Source organism: Corvus moneduloides, chromosome 7, assembly GCF_009650955.1.
Source record: "Corvus moneduloides isolate bCorMon1 chromosome 7, bCorMon1.pri, whole genome shotgun sequence".
Classification (NCBI taxonomy): domain Eukaryota; kingdom Metazoa; phylum Chordata; class Aves; order Passeriformes; family Corvidae; genus Corvus; species Corvus moneduloides.
Window position 1 is genome coordinate 21,813,659 of NC_045482.1, and position 15,572 is coordinate 21,829,230.

The following is a 15,572-nucleotide window of genomic DNA, read 5'->3' on the forward strand; positions in this document are numbered from 1 at the left end:
TCTCTCTGACATGTGAAATGCAGAAACTGCTTTTCCTGCCATGGCTTTTCCTGAGCCTGGGCCTGGGTGAGGATGCAGGCATCCTGACCTCCCAGCTGGCTCGTGCCATACCTGGTGCTGTGGTCTGTGGTTACTGTGGGTGTGTTGTCCTGAGGTTCAAAACATAAAACTTTAGTTGGAATACAGAGTTGGATTTTAGGAGCTAAGGAGTTGTTTCAAACTTCGGTAAAAGCATTCCTTAATAGAACAAAGTAGTTCCCACTGTAATTGAAAAACAATTGTTGGGACAAGTAGAAAAAAGATTGGTATTGAATGCAGAAAGTGTTCTTCATAAAATCTTGCTGAAAATCTGCTCTCTGTGTTAGATGCAGTTTTGTTCATGGCTCAGAGAAGTCAGTATTGGTAGTGCCCTGCTTTTTCCTGCTCAGCTTCTGCTCTTTTGGAACAGAAAATCAAACATTCCTACAGAATATTAGTGGTAAAAAGTGAATTGCTTCAACAAGAGATGAAGCATGATCCAGAGTGTGGCAACACTTTGAAAAGAACTGCCTGGGGAATGAAAGAAATGCTGTTCAGGGGCTGGAGCCACATGAAGCTGTTGACTGGGACAGCAAAGTAACACGCTCTGCCGGCAAAGAGCATGGAGAGTGGATGCAGCTGTATCAACAGCTCACCCTGCTCATGGAGTGCATACACAGAGCTGGCTTTACTGCTTAAGGCAGCTTTTCCAGTGTATTTGCATTTACAGTTGCAACTTCTGTTGGATGAGCTGTGTCTGCCGGGGACCTTGATTCTGCCTGTGCCTGAATAACCCAGCTACGGGCAGAGGTTTGTGAGCGTGGACTAGGACAGATGAAAGTCCCTCATGCTTTCAGTACTATTTCAGTTGTTTGTGTTTTCAGTTGATTGTGTTACTAAGCCCATATCATGGTACAATCATACACTAATGATATTTTAATATTTTTAAAATTCTAAGTCATAATAATCATATAGAAATTTTTTGCAATTACTGTTTTCCTTGCTAGGCCTAAAATCTTTAATTTTATTGTTATGTCTATGAATTAAAGCTCTAATGAAATATGTTTACTAAAAAAGAGGACATGAAAATAAATGATAAGATTTTCATTCCTCCTCCAAAGGGTTGCAGCCACTGTAGCAGTACTAATGAGAATGCTTATTCATACACATTGGTAAGAGCTGTCGTGGTGGCTTGGTACAGATCCGCCAGGCCTCTACATCTGTGCATGTATTGCCTATCCTGAGAGGGAATAGCTGCTGAAATGGTGGTGAAATTCTGAGAGCGCTTATGTCCTTCCTTCATCCTATATAGGAGTGAAGGAGTCCATTATGGGACTTGGCTGTGCTGTAATTTATTGTGCCATTTTCCTTCTAAAGCAACAAATCTTGAGGAATTTGGAAAGGCAGAGAGCAGAGTAGAAGAGAGGTGGTTTCCAAAGAATGACTAGATTTGTTTAGAATAAAGGAAGCTCTATCTTTCTTTGTACACAAGTATTTCTTATGTCTGCATGTCCTGAATTTCCATGTAGGCGCGAACTTTAATCACTGTAATACACAGTCATAAAAGTTACCTCAGTTGTCATTCTGTGTAATTGGAAGTTGAATTTAGTCCACACTTAATCTACAGGGGTGTAGGGCCCAATCTTCATGACTGTGCATGTTATTTTTGTTAGTATTTTGGATATACACAAGAAAGTTTATGGGTTCAGCCCATACACGAGAAATCTCATGGGTTCATCCATATGAGCTTTAAATACTGGACTGTTTTTTGTTCCAGCACCTCTAAATTACCTGAAAAAATTGTAATTTCTGTGACGTCTTTCCAGAACCTGAAAAGGATGAACCTGCTTATACATATTCCCTTGCATGTCCAAAATATGTATTTTACTGCAACGATGGTCAAGGGGAAAAGAAGTCTTTTGTTTGTTTTTTTTTTACAAATAACAGGACATGATCTTACTTTGAAGTTTGTATTTTTGTTTTTCGTAAATTAGTCTGCATGATCTTTGAGTAAGAAAGATAAGTTAATTTCTGCAAACATGTGCTAATGAAAATGATGGGGATATTTAATAATGTTTTGAGTGTCTAAAGTCAGTTAAGTGTTGAAATGACCAGTAACCAAAGGGAATGGACACTGATAATTAAACAAAAGTGATGCTGATCTAATGAAATCTATATTTTGTCATGTTGAAAGACCATGGCTTATGGAAAACTTACTTTCACTCTTTCCCAATTTTGTTGCTTTTTTTTCTCTGAGTGAAAAAGATCACAAGCTAAAATGTACCTTGGGGAACCTTTTTTTTCCAGACCACTTAATTACTTGAAAAGATAATCTGAATAACATTTGATCAAATTTTTCGTTAGAACTCCCTTTTAATTTTTCATTAGCTTTATAATTAACTGAATTTGTACAGGCATCAGTCTGTTTACAGCATCTTGCTTTGTAAAGTGCTGTACCATAACCCCGTCTCTCTCTCTTTGCTTTCCAGATTATCACACAGAGTAGGGTAGAGCAAGCATCCTTGTCTTGGTGACTGGTACCTCCATTTCTCTATAACATCAGACTAATAGGTGTATTTCCTTAGGTAAAAGGAAAATGGGCTTCCTGCTCCAAGTCTTATTTGAATTTTCATTTCATTTGATTAAGGTGGGGAGGAGTGCAAATTAAACAAAAGAATTGAAAATGAAATTAGAAAGATGTGTTGCTGAAACTCCGCTGACAAGAGAACCTGACATGATTTCACCACGAATAGTGCTTTCAGACTTTATAGGGCAGGCTGCAGTTTGAATGGATGGTATCTTACTTTTGTAAAGCTAAAAGACTTATCTGGTTTTTTTAAAGGCAGTCAGATAAGAGAATCTAAAGTTATGTCAAACAAATTACATTTTAGTTATTAGTGGCTAGTTTGTAAATATCAAAGACCCACTTATTGTAGTGCTTGGAGCTGCATTTGCATGCTGATGAAATGCAAGTGGATGGCTGTGAACTGTAGGGTTATCTCTAGTGGAGCAGTGGGGAGCTCCAGAATCAGAGAGTTGAGCATCTGACCGACTCAAGAGCCCAAGCTGCAGACCTCTTCTATTCACTTTCTTCACAACAATTAAAATATGCAAAGTGATAATTTTCCTTAAGTAGCCTTAAATGTGCGATCTATTTAAATGTGAAGAAAATTGCCTGAAGCTTCTGGTGTGAGGGACAAAAAAGAATAAATTATGCAAATAGCAGAAAAGGACTCTACCACTTGAACGCCTAATTTTCCTGTAATAAGCATACTGTTTCATTTAATTTTTTGCCTCTTATTAAAAGTGACAGTTCTTTTGCACTGTCTGATGGTTATATCTGACACAAGCTAGGGAAATGACTGCTATACTAAATGCTAAAGCATTTTGGTAGCTTTTTTAGATGATGGTTACATTCACAAAGTAATTATGCACTGAAGAGTCGAGAAATAAGGTTTAATTACACAGTAATCGCTTCTGATGGACACGGCAGAAGTGTGAACACCACCAGACTGCAATCCATCAATGACAAACCCCTGGCCACTTTTAATTCCTCCTCATTTGCATCATAACCTCCGCACCAAGTTGCACAAATGCTGTTAAATGTTAATAGGAGCTGTCTCTCCACTCAAAATGAATGCTTAAGCTGTTTCATTTTTTTTCTCCTCCACCTCAGACCTTCAAAACCAGCTCCTCTCTGAGAGCAGGCATTAAGCACAGAGCATGGTGCGTGGTCACTGTTGTGCTAATTGGGAGCAACACTTAAAGTTTTATCTCTCAAGCGCTAATAATGCACAGTGCTGACAAACCAGTGAATAAGTAATGTACTTGGATGAGGAGGGGGGGCAGCCCGGCATGCCTGGAATGAAAAATGCAGTTGGGACTGTTGTTCAGTGACTAGCTATTTGATTAGGCCCTGTAGTCATATTTAATCCAGACCCTTGGGGAGCATAGACAAAATTACATCTTCATCTCATCAAACATTCAGCCATATTTAAGCATTCAGCTGATCAAGCTTTTATTGTTTCTCTTGCAGCTACACAGACACAATGATGTCCTGTGTTCTTCACTCCCTAACCCTGTAAAGCTAAGCCTAAACTAGCTGTGCTCCTTTTTTTTCTCCCCTTTTTTTTTTCCATTCTCAGACACAGGGAGTGTAGTGCAGCTCTCATACCCTGCTCTGGCTACTGTGCCATGGTTAAAGATTCGCATTGGCTTTGCCACCCTTGTTTGTTTCTCTTTTCAGCAGGTTTTTTTTTGTTTTTTGTGCGGTTTTGGTTTGGTTTTGTTGGGGGTTTTTTTTGTTGTTTTTTTTTTTTTTGTGTGTGCCAGCTACTCAGAGCTGTGGTCTTTTTCTAGTACAGGTCTAAATCATTAAACTGCACAGTGTTCTTTTTCTGTTAAGCAGCAGGTATCATTTCTGTCCTGACAGAGGAGGCTCCACCTGCCGGCTGCCCACCAACGCATCCAGCTGTCTGCTTTGCAGAACAGGCAAGGTAATTTGTAAGCAGTCTGGGAAGTTTAACAGTAGACTCTAAGAAGTGACAAAAAAAAAGCCTTTTTCTGCATGAAGATTGAGAATTATCAACACCTTTCAGTGCATAATAGTTAAGCCTTTATCACTTCAGGAGCTGCTGATAAGGTTAAGAACACCAGACAAACTGCTCATTAGTGGAAAGGTTTGCCTTTTACATTAAAGACTGCTGGGTACTGAAGTTCCTCCAGTGAGCAATACATCCCTGGCATTTGAGAAGAACGAGCTAATCATTGTACATAAATGAATATGGAAAAGAAAACCTGGCAGGTTCTGATGATATTGGCAAGGTTTCCCTCCACCTTCCTCGCCTGAATTGTAGGCACCTGAAATTGCAAACAGCAGCAGTTCAGGAGACTGTCAGTGGACAAAGTGCTCTCCACGACACAGGGTAAGGCCATGGACAAAGGTTGCCTTCTGGACCTGTCCATTCCATCTGCAGAGGTTGCCGGCTGCCCTCGAGCCATCCTTGCTCCAGTGCCTGGAGGCTAGAACTGTGGCTCTGTGTGGGACACTCTGGTCCCAGCCTACTTGGAGCACAGGTGGGTGTTTTGCTGCCTGTTTGAACTGACCAATCCTTGGCTTGAGTTGAGCCAGGATTTGTCAGTACCCATGAAGAATGTTACACAGCAGTTTCCCACAGCAGGAGAGATCACAGCAATGCTCCAGGGGAGTGAGGGACTGTCCATCTGCACCAGGAGCACTGCTCTGCACCTCTACGCTGCCTGGCATTTGCAGGCTCTGGCCACCACTCAAACTGCTCAAAGCAAGGTGCTGTCATTGTGAAGTTATTAACATCTACTTTGTTCAGTGTTACCGCTGAGCTACATTAACCACACCAGTGTGGGTAATTTAAAAGATGGAAAAGTAATATTTCATGAGAAGGCAGTGTTTACTTCATTCTCCAGAATTCTTCAATTCATGTAACTTTCACCCTCTACCATCTGGAGACCACAAAGCAAAAGAGCAACTTAGGCTTTCCTCTGGCTTAGTGGTAGATAACCTACAAACACGTCAAAATTAATTTTCACACAAAACTGCTTCACAAGAAAAAGACAGGCTGAACTGTGCTGGGGAAGGCAACAAGGTAGTAAGTAAAATTTTTAGAAGGTATTAAAATAAACATATTAAGGATGGCGATGTCTTTTAGAGAAAATAAGTTAAATCAATAGCCTTTGCTGCAGCTACTGCTGGCTGGTGGAAACTCTTTCACCATGCAGCTGATGGTGTATCTCCAGTCACTAGTGAACTAAGTCGTGTGAATCAAAGCTTGCTCTGTTGTAATTACCAACTGTTAAATATATGTATATGAGTGATGTCTTTTTTCTTGAACTAGTAGAATAAAGAGATGAAAGACTTAAACCAGAATTTACTGAGTTCTTCCTCCATGGCTGCTCACTTTCTCACAAACACATTTCCTCAAAGAAGGGGTCTGGCTCTTTACTTTCATGAATGTACATATGGCATTCCAGCTAAAACCACAAGCTTTCCAGTTTATCACCTTGAAAAAAGGAAAATTGAAATAGTTTGTTTATATCTATGAAAAAGCACATGACACATGTCCATGATCAGCTTTCCTGAAGAAGGGGACAATTTAAATTCAGAGAGAAGGCACCCAATTGCTTTCAGAAATTTATCTGTAGATATTTTCATACTTATAATAAGCTGGGGTATACTATGAACAACTTCCATCTTTTCATTGTTCCCTGGGTGCATGAGGAGCCTTTTGTCTGCAGTTCTCATAGAAGTAGTTTGGGCTGATGGCTCTCAATGCTTCCCAGAATCAGCCTTCAGTCCTGGGACCACACCTAGAAGTTAAGTTTTGACTGAGGTATGTATGTGCCCAGAGATGAGAGAAATGATCTGGTGTGGAAGAATCAAGTTTGCCTAAACCTGTGGAAGAATAAAGTGATTTTTAGTACAGTATTGCATCTAATAGACATCTAGTGCAGATATTATTTCAAAATTCAAAACCAATTCCACACAAACCCAAGATATAGGCTGTTTTGTTGAAATGCAAACCTGAATGGCTGGTAAATCCTACTCTATAATTTTTCCTTTGTTATAGGATTTTTTTTTTTCTCATTTGTATTTTACATCTTCTTTAGTCATTTATACAAATTCAATACAAAATAGGTAACAGTAAGCTTTTAACTTAAAAACCTGCCAGGTGCCATATTTTATTCTTTTTATATGGATATTACCTATTCTTCTAACAATTTAACTAGGCATTCCATTAAATCTCTGTAATGCAATTAATGTAGAAGGAAACAAATTTTCCATGAACATGAAAACATCACGTTTAGAATATTTAGTTTAAAACTGTCTGTGATTTGATGATAACATTGTTTACCTTCATTCAAACCTGTGATTGTATCTTTATTCAGTAGTTTTTGTGGGTTTGAAAAAGTTGAGTCCCTTTTCTCCTTTTCAGCTTGTTTTCAGAATTTGAAAAACGGAGATACAAAGGGAGCTGTGGCAGCTGAATTCTCTTTCATGTGTGTCCAGTCCAGGTGAAGCCCAGCATAATGTACTGTAATATGTCTCTTCAATTCTCTGATACAATGACCTGTGCATCCTCTAAATCCCCCACAGAATGCACAGACACAGACTGATTGAGGTGAGTATGGACTTAAGTATATATATTGTTCTTTGTAGCTCTGAGGAATCGGCACTTTTGCCAAATGTGAGATGATGTGGATTGTAATCTATTGAGATGTGAGTTCAGACTGGGCCCTGTTATACATTGTAAGAATAACTAAAGATTTGCCTGGAGTAAGTTTCGTGGTGGGTTTTTGTTGTTTTTTTTTTCTTTTCTTCCTCAAAACAAGCAAACACACAAAAAAACCCCCACCCCTTTTTTACAGTTTCTGGTACTTTGCAGTTCCACTAGCAACAGTACTCATGAAAGTACCGTTGTGCTAAGAGCCTCTTGGTGTAGGCTGGGGTAACATGATACCAGAAATCCCAGGCCCTTCCTCAGGGGCATGGATGCAACTTGGAGAGAAACTGCTAAAAGGCCTGCACAGGGGAACAGTGGATTTTACCCTTCTTGATGGTGCAGACTTTAAAAAAAAAAAAAATTCTGGAAAAGAGGAATGAATATTGAGCATAGATGCTCCCAAATCATAGCTCATAACTATTTCAACAAGATCACCTTTCCAGTATAATTGGATGAGAATATTTTATTTTCTTTTGCCCTAATAGGAAAGGAGTAGGGCAGCAGTTTATCATATAGGTCTTGGTGACACAGGAGTATTTTAAATGCTTAGTCTTTTGTTCCATAATGAATGAGAAACAAGAGGTTTAACACTTTAACAGGGAAGGTAGTCACAGCAATTAAACAGCATTTTTAATAATCCCCCAACCTTTCTGTTGGAATCAAAAGCTTGATCCTGATCCTAAACTAATATGATTGTGTTGTGAGTGTGTACCTCTCTCTGGCTCTCTATCTGGTGTACAGAACTCCCCTTGCTCCCCTTGTCTTCACACTCCTAAGGAGCTCATTGCTGTCCTTACTCTGGATCAGCCTCCTTTGTAAAATACCCTAGTTAACCAACCTGGGGGATTTTTTCTACTGTCATTTGTTGTCAGTAACACCATTTCTGGCCACTCAGGTTCACTGGTCCCACGGTTCTTGGGCTGCCCTGCCTTTGGCTGCACTTGGCTGGGGCTGCTGGGAGAGCCCAGGGGAAAACCCTCCTGTTCTCCCCAGGTGCCACGGGGTGGGGAGGCTGATACACATGCTTCTTTTCTGCTTTCAAGACTATAGTCATAAATGCATAACCACAGGCAAATATATCAGGATCTTAAATGGTTAAATAAATAAAATTATCACAGCAATTCTGTGGGTCAACAAAAGAAAGGATAGATTTGAACATGTGCCTCTTAGAAAAGTTTGGGACAGGAAAATTTTGTCTAGGATTGCAGACTCCAAGAGATACTTCCACTTATGAATAGTATACAGTAAAATTAATTGGAATCTTCATACCTAACTGAATTTAAGTTTTACTAGATTCAAGATTTTTATCTTAAATATAAAAACCGCAGCTTAAGACTTTAACATTTAGATTACAGTTTTTCTTTTACAAAGTCAGAAAAAAGAGATTTGCATGAATTTCCCAGTAACATATTTTATAGAAAACAATTTCTTATAATATTTTCAACTGCAACTCTTCCAATTTTAACTACTTTAGTCAGGGTCATTCTGTAATCTAAATTTTTAGGCGTAATTTTTTTTTTCCTTCAGCACTTAAAATAGAAATCTAAGAACACTGACATCTTAGCAGTAACCCAGAAGATATTGCTTGTTGATGTTTGGGTTAATGGGAATAAAACATCCAGAATGTTTTACCCTAATTGGCTGGGTTTGTGCTAACACATGTGCTACTGTGTTCTAAAATATCTTACCAAAATTCTTAAATACATTTCAACAAATCTGTTTGAACTCTACATTTCTGTTGGAGGCAGAATAATGTCTATTGGTTTTATGTTTGATTCCAAACTTCTTGCAAGGGAGATTACAGGTTTGTGAAGGAAGTGTCCTTCATGCAAATTCCACCCACTCCAGGACCCAGCTTTGCGGAGGGGGGAACGTTCTTTGCTAACACACAGACGATCAAGGTGGGGAACCTACTCCAGAAGGCTGAGGTGAATAGCCAGCTCCTATAGCTGGGCCTGTAGTAGCCCACGTGCACTCATGCTGGCATGCCAGGGTACCTTTGTCTGTGGGTGAGATTCACTGGTTGCTTTAATAGCTAGTACTGTTTTTCTCAGAGAATGAGTGGGTCATTATGCCCTTAGAACTTTTCTTTCTAAGAGATGAGGGGTTGTGATGTAATGCAGGACTTTAAGTACGTGTTTCATTCAGCACTCAAAACTACTCACGTCGTATAATTCTCTTTCAGTCACAATCTTAGCCTTTTTGGAGGATAAAATTAATGCAAACAAAGGTGGAGAAACCCGAGTGAGAGGGACCCGTTTTGTACAGCCAGTGGTGCCCTCAAGCTAGGTAACTTGTTGCTCTACAACTTTTCCTTATGAAGGTATTTTGAAAGCAGAATGTGTTTTCCTTCTGGAAGAATGCAGTTAGCAACCACTGTATTTATAGTTTCAACTTGTGAAAAACAAGGCTTACATCTATTAAATTTGTCTCTGTTTACTCATGTGATTTCCCCCTGAAATCTAATGAAAACATCCTTTAAAGTTTATTGTAAAGATTGAACTTTAATAGAGAGATACTGAATTTGGGTCTTCCTGTAGCAGAATTCAACACCTGGAGTGTAACATCACCAAATGTTCACAAAATTGGCAAATATAAGTGCAGTAAAAACTATCAGTATTCAATTGAACACAGTAGCACAGCATTGTCTAATGCAATAAGAAACCAGTTGGGAAAATGCATGTCCAATTTTTTTGGTATTTGGATACAGAAATGCAATGGTAAGAGCTGAGTTTCAAACGTCTTTCTCAGCTTAAGAAAAGGAATGATAAAACAGAGTTGAGAAATCTCCTGCTGACTTTCAAATGTAGGTGCACAGGGGAAATATATTTGCTTGACCAATGACCTTACCTTTCTATACTCACTTAAAGGTGATCCTGAGATATCAACACATATTCCCAAATTTGTCGAAAACAATTTTTGGAGCTTACATTTTACTCTTAAGGAGATATTAAAAATGTATGTTTCTAGCGCTTCTGTAGCACTCAACCAGGATGTTGTCAATGCCATCATTTCATGGCTTAGGCTGGTCTTGTATGACTTGTCAATATTTCTGTTTCAAAATCTTCTTCATGAAAAGTAGTTGCATCCATGGCAGGGGTTATTAAGGCTGGATACCAATGTTAGGTGACAGGTAGTCAAATGTCAAAATAGTCCATAGCCACCACTGACTTCCATCAAAAAAGATTGATGCCAGGCTGTAGCTCTTGTTTTCCAGCTACAGGAACTACCCACTCCTCAATCAGTGAACAAATTGAAATCTGGAAGAAAGAAAAAAGGTTAATGGATCTTTCTTTGTTGGACTACTGCCGTTGTCTCCACTTTCTGCTTCCTGCCTAAAACAACACGCTTGAAAATTTACAAGTCAACGAACACACACTTCCTTAAAAGCTGAGCATACTTTGTGCTGTGAATAGAATAAAAATTCCTTCTGCTTCCTGTCTCAATGCCCCCAAACAAACAAACATTTTTCTCCTCCTCAGCAGCCTCTATTGGCACCTGTGAGGGGAAAAAGTTTTGTACAAAATCACTCGTAGGTTGCAAGAATATAGATATTTAACTAAACCCCAAGCGTAAGATAACCCAACCCAGCTGCCAGCCCAAGCGCTCCCTTTCCAAATCAAATGGCTAAATAAGATTAGTGAGAGGGCTTACAAATACACTGGGGATGAAGAAGTGATTGAGGGGCTATAATGTCAGTATATAACTAGGAGAGAAAATCAAAAGCAATTATAAGATATGTAGGATATTGCCATCTTTCTTATAATATTTATTTAAGAGAACTCTGAAAGGGTAGTCCAGCTGAAGCATAATCATCCTTACCATTCACCCTATGCAAGGAAGTGAGAAGGAGCAGCTCTGGCACTTCCAGAGTCTAAAAGCTGTCCTTAGCTATATCTTCTGCAGCACTTTCAGAGGAGTGTGTTGACCAACAGAAGTCAGATGAAATAATTGTGGGCTCCCTCTCAGTCACTTCAGACTCAGTAGATCAGCAGTGCAAAGCATTTACAAGCTTATCTCCGACCTGTCAAACACCTGGATATGTAGAAAACCACAATATTAAAAAAAATGTAAAAAGTAAAGCAAAAAATTTATAGAAAATGTGAATCAACAAATTATTGCCTGTGAATAATTTATTGCAAGGCACATGCTAACATGGTGATTTTTCTCCACCAACCATAGAACACCTGAAGGCAACAGAGCTTCTGTTTCCTATAGGCACAGCATTTTTTTGAATCTGCTTTTTCTGCATTTATTTTAGAGACTAGGGCTCCTGTTCCCAATTGTCCCTTTTGCTTGTAGGCAGCTTGACTACCAATGCCAACAGCTGCTGCTGCAGGTGCTGCCACGGCTCCTCTAGGAAGGCTTCCCAAAGCGGGTTGTCCATTTGCAAAGCCAGAGGGGAGAGATGGAGACTTATGGATGAGGAATGGGATTTGAGGGTCTGACTGCACAGCCTGTAAAATCCTTGCTGGGTGCAGGACACAGAAGAAGGTTTTCTTGTAAAAGCCAAATTGGGCCACAGGACCAATTCAGGGCACATGTCAGCAAATTGGGAAGTGGCAAAACTGACCTTGGGCTGGTCTCAAGGCCACTTAGGTATGGCCCAGAAGACTGCAGCAAAGCAAATGTGGTCTCAATCTTCAATGAAAGTCAACATATTGGGTAAGTTACATGGTTTGATCCAGAGGTAGCTGAAACCATGAGCTGCTTCAGGTTTTGGCAGGTTCTCTGCAGGTGGGACAGTTTGAGTATTTACAGAGGATTCTTTCAAGAGACTACTGTGTTTGAAGTTCTTCACTGGTTTGAAGTGCTCTAACGGATTGATGGATTTTTGAGCAGATTTCTGGCAAAATGTACATATGTAAGGTAAATGTAACTCCTTCAGGACTCTGCACACTGAGTATTATTACCATGATCACTAGTGTGGGCTGCATCTCTGCAACTTTGTCTGCAGGAATGCACTATTTTATTATCATATTGCTGTGTCTGGAAAACATTAACAGGTATTTCTTCTCCCAAGGACTTTATGTAGCACCAGAAACTCATTTTACCACAGAGGAAGGGAACAGGTCAATTATTATACTCCCTATGGTTAGTAAACTGATTTTGTTGCCTTTTTGGTTCCTAATACTGAAATCCGAGTAGTGAACATGTGTGGGAGCGCCTATAAAGACAAAGATACTTTATATATGGATATATGGATCCATTTTCCAAATTCAACACTGTATCATCTCTATTTCTTTTGTACAAGTCAGGTTTTTACTCGATTTTACTGTCTCTTACTCTTGTACCAATATGACCACTTACAGTGAAGTTCAGTATTTGGACATACAAATTATTGATATGTAATGTATGCTAAAGACATATTTTGAATAAAAGAAAAAGAGGTCAGCTAATAATTTTAAATCTCCTCCTGACACATATTCTCTTCTCATGACCATAGCATCTAAGTCTTTATTAAGGCAACAGTTTGAAATGTGCTATATATTTTTGCTAGGTTTTCCTGATTGTGAGGTAAAGGGAGCAACATTGCACACCTGAGAAGTTAGTGAGCCTTTTCATTAGTAGCAATAAAGAAATTGCCACTATCTAAATATATTTATGAAAATTTTCCAGTGAAGTGAAGCAGACGGGGCACACATCATTATATAAGACAAGAACTGAAATTAGCAAAACTTGTTTAGATACTTGGGTGACCTCTGCAAAAATCTACCATTGCCATAAAACTCTCTAGCCTTGCTTGTTCCTAGAAAATAGGTGATGTTGGGAAGGTGCCACAAAGGCAGCCTTCCTAAACAGCTCCCTTGCTATCAGTCACTCAGAGCTCCTGCGTGACTGGTCTGTTGACGATTGAATTGAGAATAGAAGGGATGAGATGCAAGTTACTGGTTTTACAAATGAAGAATGAAATTGGATGCATTTTGCCCACTTTGCAATCAGCCATTATGTATATGCTTAGATTGAAAACCTAATCTGGTAGTTTTCACATCCAATCATATTAATGAAGTAGCAGAATTACTTGTGTGATTCTGTACTACAGTCAATTTAGTAAATAGATATGAAGGAGAGTAAAATACGTAAATTTTTATAATACTCTTATAATTCTGTAGGAATTAAACTAGTAAAAAATGTAGATTGAACGTTGTTTTAATTGGTTTATGTTTAAAGATTCTTTGATCAGCGATAACAGTAATATGTATTAACATGTTGCATTTTAAAGTGACGCTGCCTTTCATTAATCAAGTGTCTGTATGGTTGATTAATTTGAACAAGGTTTAAATTGCTATGAAAATTTATCATTCATAGCCATGATCTCCATTTACATATATGTTAATTATTGTAAATGTAATCTTTTTCTGAATCCTCTGGGCTGCATACTAAAAAGACACAGTGATCACAGTGAGTGACTACTTTTCTATTACAAAGTGAACTCTTACCAGTATTCAGTAAAGTCTGTTTCAGTTGTCAAAGATAGACTCAAAACATTAAAACATTTTATGCTAAAGGCAAGTTCAAATACTGTGGATGCTATTTCCTTTTCAAATTATTTCTTTATTCAATGGCTGGAACATTTAAGAAAATTAAAATAAGCAGTACCAACCACTATAAAATTAAGTTCTGTCTCTATGGGCTTTTTTTCCTTCCTACTCTGAGAGTTTCTCATAGTAGCTACATTATTAATAATCATGAGAGTGGGGTTTTCCATATGTCTTTTGAAAAGAGTGGCTTGAAGAAGTTACTAAGTCAAAAGAACTCTTTGTAAAACAATTAGAATGAGTTAAATTGCATAAGACAGACATCACCAAAGTTTATAGTCTTTTAGCATGACACAGAAAAAGAATCCCTTCACAGTGGCTGTAAAGTAGCTGTACCAGAGCTTCTCACACACAGCACCACTGATGCATGTGCTTAATGCAAATAAACACACTTGCTGTGCTCTCTTCAAACTCTCCAGCTCAAGGAGATGACAGTCATTTGTCTAAAACTTATTACATTTGACGTAGTCAAGAATTTTATCAAGGTTTAAAGAGAGAAGGTGTTTCACAGAATATTTCCTACAATGTTATATAGAGAAAATGCATTGGCAGGAAATGGATTTCAGATACAAAGCATAAAATATTTCTCTTTCAACAAACAACTACTACAGCTTTTATTAAAGAATGCATATCAATAGAAACTAATTATTGTCCATTAAGTTACACTCTGGGTGTATTGCTGTTAATTCCTTTTTTGCATTCACAGAAACTGACATTTGCTTGGGGTTTTTTTTGCTTTTTTTCTTGAAATATCCAGGCAGATTTTATTCAGAAATGACTTTAAAAATATCAGAATTGCAAGCAGCAATGTGTTAGGGCCTCCAGACCCTGTTCCAGGAAATATTTCAGCATATGCTTATTTTCATCTTTGCTAAGACAGTATCTCTTCACTTACTTATCTTTAGTGTATGGCCTGGTTTCTTCTTCCAGAGGGTGTTAAATTGTTCCTTACACATTTTTTACTTGTTTCCAAAGTGGTTTTGTTATTTTTAAATTTTTTAAATGAATCTTTTATTGCATAGTTGAAAAAGGAACCACTCCTAGGTGCAAAATAAAAATTTCCTTTATTTCCACAAATTTTTATAATTTTATGTTTAAATGGTTTGTATTTACATAATATATGCACTGAAGGACCAGCCTCATTTCTCAGTCACAATTTAATGCAATTAAAATGTCTATGTGGAAACCTTTGCAAGCATAGCACCTTTGTACTACCTGACTGAGCAGTTTTAAAGATACTTAATTTGCAGTTTTCTGTTAGACAGTTTGATAATGAAATATGTTTTTGTGTTTTGGGTCCCAAGTCTGTAAATGGATAAGATTGATGTGAAAGTCACATCAATCTTTTGGCATGAGCATGCACGCAGATTTTGGAGTGTTGCCGTCAATATTCTGAACACTTATCTTTATGTAGTGTCCTAATGTAGCATTTTGCAAGATCTGAATGGTTTGCTGAATGCTGAGCAGAAAAAGGTCACCTTTTTTTCCCCCTACAGTCATGGTGGCTATCGTGTTGTATCTTGTGGCACAAATTGTTTGAAATTCATGGTTATCTAAATCACTTTTTTCTCCCACAAACCTGAAATAGGCATGGTATTCACATTTTGAAGAGATTTTGGTGTTAATTGATCGAGCTGTGTATCTGCAATGGTACCCTGGATGTTGATATGTTTGTATACAAATAAACACATATATATATAGCATCTGCTATATATAAATCTGGGAAGAGGCATGAACTGGGGTTTTTTCACAGTACAGG